This window comes from Phyllobates terribilis, unplaced genomic scaffold (genome assembly GCF_046119375.1).
Source record: "Phyllobates terribilis strain yellow unplaced genomic scaffold, ASM4611937v1 Scaffold_4__5_contigs__length_816908805, whole genome shotgun sequence".
Lineage (NCBI taxonomy): Eukaryota > Metazoa > Chordata > Amphibia > Anura > Dendrobatidae > Phyllobates > Phyllobates terribilis.
The window spans coordinates 691471225-691477224 of record NW_027362764.1 but is presented as its reverse complement, the minus strand read 5'-3'; the positions used below and the strand labels follow the sequence as shown (position 1 = coordinate 691477224).

Here is a 6000-nt window from a genome sequence, read left to right as displayed (position 1 = left end):
TTTGCTTGGGTTGTGCTGTAAACTGGCCTCCAGGTTACCGGTGGTTGCCTCCAGGTCAGCGGTGGTTGCCTCCAGTCATGCGGGAGTCGCTGGTCCTGGTGAAAAGAAGCCTAGTATTAAAAGTAAATAAGCAACAATGCTGGAGGCCCACGGTGATGAGAAGGATGCTGGTATTTTGCAAGGATTAAATAGCGCAAGAGAGAAAGCAAATGAAAAGAAGAAAGGAGCATGTGTGCGCTTGTGAAAAAAGGAATGGAAAAAAGGCATAGAGGAGAGTGACCACTGCTGGTGGAAGTAAGAAAAAGCAAAAGCCTACAGCACCTGGTATACCCAGGCGGTCTCCCATCCAAGTACTAACCAGGCCCAACCCTGCTTAGCTTCCAAGATCAGACGAGATCGGGTGTGTTCAGGGTGGTGTGGCCGTAGGCAGAGACAGGCCTCTCACTTGCTGCTTTTCTACGTTGACGTCTGGTTGCCGGCTGCCCTTTCCAGTGCTTAGTAAGACAAGGTGGTTTTGTGCTTTCCTTTCTCTTCACTTTTTTGCTGGCTCCTTAAAAAGGTCTTGTAGACAGAACGCCCCGCTCAGAGCCGCTGAGCTCACTGATCGGCTGCCGCTCTGTCGACGGAACGTCAGCGTCGCGGCCAATGCCACAGGCCGGGAGCAGCGGCGAGACTCACCGGTAGACCTGGGTAGGGTGAGTAGAGCTCGGTTATTTGCTTTCTAATAGCCTGCAGCCGGGGATTAACTTTTAATGAAAGGGAGCAACCCTTTTGACTGTCTGCAGCGTGCCGTACCTAGGAAGCGCACACTCACACACAGCGAGCATGCACAAGTTGCTCGCACGAGACCACATTCCCTATTTGCACCTGCAGCTTTTCCGCCACCATGCGTCAGACTCTCCTGCCTGTCTTATTATTATTTCAGGGCCTTAGCAGGAACCACCCCCTCAATTCCCTCCCGCTCCTTCCTAGCACTGAGGTTAGCTCCTGGGCAGCTGTCTGATTGGGTTAGTTACACAAGATTCTTTGAAGAAGAAGACGTTACTTCTGCTGGCCCTCGTTAGGCGGTCGCCCTCTAAAACCATCCCCTGGGCAGCTGCTGAAAGCCTGGCCCCTTCACAGCGCGAGATGCTTTTAACGCCATCATTTGCATACGGCCGGCTGCGGGGTCAATAAGCACTCCTAGCGGTGGCAAGGAGCTCGGTGTGAGGCCTGGTAGAGGCGGCGGGGTTGCGTCCTTATCTTAGAGGTCTTGGGGGGCTTGGGAGGCTTGGGACTTCCAGCCTCTACTTTACGTAAGGTCGGTGTCCAGCAAGGCGCCACTCCATGCTAGCCGAGCTGGGCAAGATGGCAAAACGTCATCAAAATTGTCTACAATACCTGGTGTTCTCAGGAGGTGTCCCAACCAAGTATTTCCGAACCCATCTCTGCTTTGCTTCCGAGATCAGACGTATCCAAGGTGGTATGGCCAGTAGACGCTGCTTGGCCCATCGCCCGGCCAGCCTTCCTCAGGCTCGCGTGGGGACGAGAACTCTGGCCGTTCTGGGGCGGTCTCCGAAGGACCGATGCATAGGCTGTGCCGTCCCTATAGGTGTTGTTTGTTGAGCAATGAAACACCTGCCGCATCAGATGTGTTTAAAAATGGCTCGGCGCAGGGTCTCCTGCAGGCTAAACCGTTCATCGCGGGGATGTGACAGAAAGAGCAAGCTGGACCCGCAACTTGGGGTGGAGCGAAACGCCCAGGAGTGAATGAAGGAAGAGGGTGAGATGGTTGCGAGTGAATTTGAGCTGCTCTTCGGGGGGGGGTCGTGTGGCCTGCAAAGGTGTTTTGCTTGGGTTGTGCTGTAAACTGGCCTCCAGGTTACCAGTGGTTGCCTCCAGGTCAGCGGTGGTTGCCTCCAGTCATGTGGGAGTCGCTGGTCCTGGTGAAAAGAAGCCTAGTATTAAAAGTAAATAAGCAACAATGCTGGAGGTCCACGGTGATGAGAAGGATGCTGGTATTTTGCAAGGATTAAATAGCGCAAGAGAGAAAGCAAATGAAAAGAAGAAAGGAGCATGTGTGCGCTTGTGAAAAAAGTAATGGAAAAAAGGCATAGAGGAGAGTGACCCCTGCTGGTGGAAGTAAGAAAAGGCAAAAGCCTACAGCACCTGGTATTCCCAGGTGGTCTCCCATCCAAGTACTAACCAGGCCCGACCCTGCTTAGCTTCCGAGATCAGACGAGATCGGGCGTGTTCAGGGTGGTGTGGCCGTAGGCAGAGACAGGCCTCTCACTTGCTGCTTTTCCACTTTGACGTCCGGTTGCCGGCTGCCCTTTCCAGTGCTTAGTAAGACAAGGTGCTTTTGTGCTTTCTTTTCTCTTCACTTTTTTGCTGGCTCCTTAAAAAGGTCTTGTAGACAGAACGCCCCGCTCAGAGCCGCTGAGCTCACTGATCGGCTGCCGCGCTGTCGACGGAACGTCAGCGTCGCGGCCAATGCCACAGGCCGGGAGCAGCGGCGAGACTCACCGGTAGACCTGGGTAGGGTGAGTAGAGCGCGGTTAGTTGCTTTCTAATAGCCTGCAGCCGGGGATTAACTTTTAATGAAAGGGAGCAACCCTTTTGACTGTCTGCAGCGCGCCGTACCTAGGAAGCGCACACTCACACACAGCGAGCATGCACAAGTTGCTCGCACGAGACCACATTCCCTATTTGCACCTGCAGCTTTTCCGCCACCATGCGTCAGACTCTCCTGCCTGTCTTATTATTATTTCAGGGCCTTAGCAGGAACCACCCCCTCAATTCCCTCCCGCTCCTTCCTAGCACTGAGGTTAGCTCCTGGGCAGCTGTCTGATTGGGTTAGTTACACAAGATTCTTTGAAGAAGAAGACGTTACTTCTGCTGGCCCTCGTTAGGCGGTCGCCCTCTAAAGCCATCCCCTGGGCAGCTGCTGAAAGCCTGGCCCCTTCACAGCGCGAGATGCTTTTAACGCCATCATTTGCATACGGCCGGCTGCGGGGTCAATAAGCACTCCTAGCCGTGGCAAGGAGCTCGGTGTGAGGCCTGGTAGAGGCGGCGGGGTTGCGTCCTTATCTTAGAGGTCTTGGGGGGCTTGGGATGCTTGGGACTTCCAGCCTCTACTTTACGTAAGGTCGGTGTCCAGCAAGGCGCCACTCAATGCTAGCCGAGCTGGGCAAGATGGTAAAACGTCATCAAAATTGTCTACAATACCTGGTGTTCTCAGGAGGTGTCCCAACCAAGTATTTCCGAACCCATCTCTGCTTTGCTTCCGAGATCGGACGTATCCAAGGTGGTATGGCCAGTAGACGCTGCTTGGCCCATCGCCCGGCCAGCCTTCCTCAGGCTCGCGTGGGGACGAGAACTCTGGCCGTTCTGGGGCGGTCTCCGAAGGACCGATGCATAGGCTGTGCCGTCCCTATAGGTGTTGTTTGTTGAGCAATGAAACACCTGCCGCATCAGATGTGTTTAAAAATGGCTCGGCGCAGGGTCTCCTGCAGGCTAAACCGTTCATCGCGGGGATGTGACAGAAAGAGCAAGCTGGACCCGCAACTTGGGGTGGAGCGAAACGCCCAGGAGTGAATGAAGGAAGAGGGTGAGATGGTTGCGAGTGAATTTGAGCTGCTCTTCGGGGTGGTCGTGTGGCCTGCAAAGGTGTTTTGCTTGGGTTGTGCTGTAAACTGGCCTCCAGGTTACCGGTGGTTGCCTCCAGGTCAGCGGTGGTTGCCTCCAGTCATGCGGGAGTCGCTGGTCCTGGTGAAAAGAAGCCTAGTATTAAAAGTAAATAAGCAACAATGCTGGAGGCCCACGGTGATGAGAAGGATGTTGGTATTTTGCAAGGATTAAATAGCGCAAGAGAGAAAACAAATGAAAAGAAGAAAGGAGCATGTGTGCGCTTGTGAAAAAAGGAATGGAAAAAAGGCATAGAGGAGAGTGACCCCTGCTGGTGGAAGTAAGAAAAGGCAAAAGCCTACAGCACCTGGTATTCCCAGGCGGTCTCCCATCCAAGTACTAACCAGGCCCAACCCTGCTTAGCTTCCGAGATCAGACGAGATCGGGCGTGTTCAGGGTGGTGTGGCCGTAGGCAGAGACAGGCCTCTCACTTGCTGCTTTTCCACTTTGACGTCCGGTTGCCGGCTGCCCTTTCCTGTGCTTAGTAAGACAAGGTGCTTTTGTGCTTTCCTTTCTCTTCACTTTTTTGCTGGCTCCTTAAAAAGGTCTTGTAGACAGAACGCCCCGCTCAGAGCCGCTGAGCTCACTGATCGGCTGCCGCGCTGTCGACGGAACGTCAGCGTCGCGGCCAATGCCACAGGCCGGGAGCAGCGGCGAGACTCACCGGTAGACCTGGGTAGGGTGAGTAGAGCGCGGTTAGTTGCTTTCTAATAGCCTGCAGCCGGGGATTAACTTTTAATGAAAGGGAGCAACCCTTTTGACTGTCTGCAGCGCGCCGTACCTAGGAAGCGCACACTCACACACAGCGAGCATGCACAAGTTGCTCGCACGAGACCACATTCCCTATTTGCACCTGCAGCTTTTCCGCCACCATGCGTCAGACTCTCCTGCCTGTCTTATTATTATTTCAGGGCCTTAGCAGGAACCACCCCCTCAATTCCCTCCCGCTCCTTCCTAGCACTGAGGTTAGCTCCTGGGCAGCTGTCTGATTGGGTTAGTTACACAAGATTCTTTGAAGAAGAAGACGTTACTTCTGCTGGCCCTCGTTAGGCGGTCGCCCTCTAAAACCATCCCCTGGGCAGCTGCTGAAAGCCTGGCCCCTTCACAGCGCGAGATGCTTTTAACGCCATCATTTGCATACGGCCGGCTGCGGGGTCAATAAGCACTCCTAGCCGTGGCAAGGAGCTCGGTGTGAGGCCTGGTAGAGGCGGCGGGGTTGCGTCCTTATCTTAGAGGTCTTGGGGGGCTTGGGATGCTTGGGACTTCCAGCCTCTACTTTACGTAAGGTCGGTGTCCAGCAAGGCGCCACTCAATGCTAGCCGAGCTGGGCAAGATGGCAAAACGTCATCAAAATTGTCTACAATACCTGGTGTTCTCAGGAGGTGTCCCAACCAAGTATTTCCGAACCCATCTCTGCTTTGCTTCCGAGATCGGACGTATCCACGGTGGTATGGCCAGTAGACGCTGCTTGGCCCATCGCCTGGCCAGCCTTCCTCAGGCTCGCGTGGGGACGAGAACTCTGGCCGTTCTGGGGCGGTCTCCGAAGGACCGATGCATAGGCTGTGCCGTCCCTATAGGTGTTGTTTGTTGAGCAATGAAACACCTGCCGCATCAGATGTGTTTAAAAATGGCTCGGCGCAGGGTCTCCTGCAGGCTAAACCGTTCATCGCGGGGATGTGACAGAAAGAGCAAGCTGGACCCGCAACTTGGGGTGGAGCGAAACGCCCAGGAGTGAATGAAGGAAGAGGGTGAGATGGTTGCGAGTGAATTTGAGCTGCTCTTCGGGGGGGTCGTGTGGCCTGCAAAGGTGTTTTGCTTGGGTTGTGCTGTAAACTGGCCTCCAGGTTACCGGTGGTTGCCTCCAGGTCAGCGGTGGTTGCCTCCAGTCATGCGGGAGTCGCTGGTCCTGGTGAAAAGAAGCCTAGTATTAAAAGTAAATAAGCAACAATGCTGGAGGCCCACGGTGATGAGAAGGATGCTGGTATTTTGCAAGGATTAAATAGCGCAAGAGAGAAAGCAAATGAAAAGAAGAAAGGAGCATGTGTGCGCTTGTGAAAAAAGGAATGGAAAAAAGGCATAGAGGAGAGTGACCCCTGCTGGTGGAAGTAAGAAAAGGCAAAAGCCTACAGCACCTGGTATTCCCAGGCGGTCTCCCATCCAAGTACTAACCAGGCCCAACCCTGCTTAGCTTCCGAGATCAGACGAGATCGGGCGTGTTCAGGGTGGTGTGGCCGTAGGCAGAGACAGGCCTCTCACTTGCTGCTTTTCCACTTTGACGTCCGGTTGCCGGCTGCCCTTTCCTGTGCTTAGTAAGACAAGGTGCTTTTGTGCTTT

General features: G+C 54.2%; 4 non-coding genes across 4 annotated transcripts; all 4 read right to left on the bottom strand.

The window, feature by feature from the left end:
- Nucleotides 1-309: 309 nt before the first annotated feature.
- LOC141269170 (5S ribosomal RNA) lies at nt 310-428 on the bottom strand. The gene has a single exon (XR_012321480.1). It is a non-coding gene; the product is annotated as a 5S ribosomal RNA (ribosomal RNA).
- A 1708-nt stretch (nt 429-2136) lies between these two features.
- LOC141266411 (5S ribosomal RNA) lies at nt 2137-2255 on the bottom strand. Its single transcript, XR_012320449.1, has one exon. It is a non-coding gene; the product is annotated as a 5S ribosomal RNA (ribosomal RNA).
- A 1706-nt stretch (nt 2256-3961) lies between these two features.
- Nucleotides 3962-4080, bottom strand: LOC141268223 (5S ribosomal RNA). Its single transcript, XR_012321382.1, has one exon. It is a non-coding gene; the product is annotated as a 5S ribosomal RNA (ribosomal RNA).
- Nucleotides 4081-5786: 1706 nt separating this feature from the next.
- LOC141268105 (5S ribosomal RNA) lies at nt 5787-5905 on the bottom strand. Its single transcript, XR_012321371.1, has one exon. It is a non-coding gene; the product is annotated as a 5S ribosomal RNA (ribosomal RNA).
- Nucleotides 5906-6000: the final 95 nt, after the last annotated feature.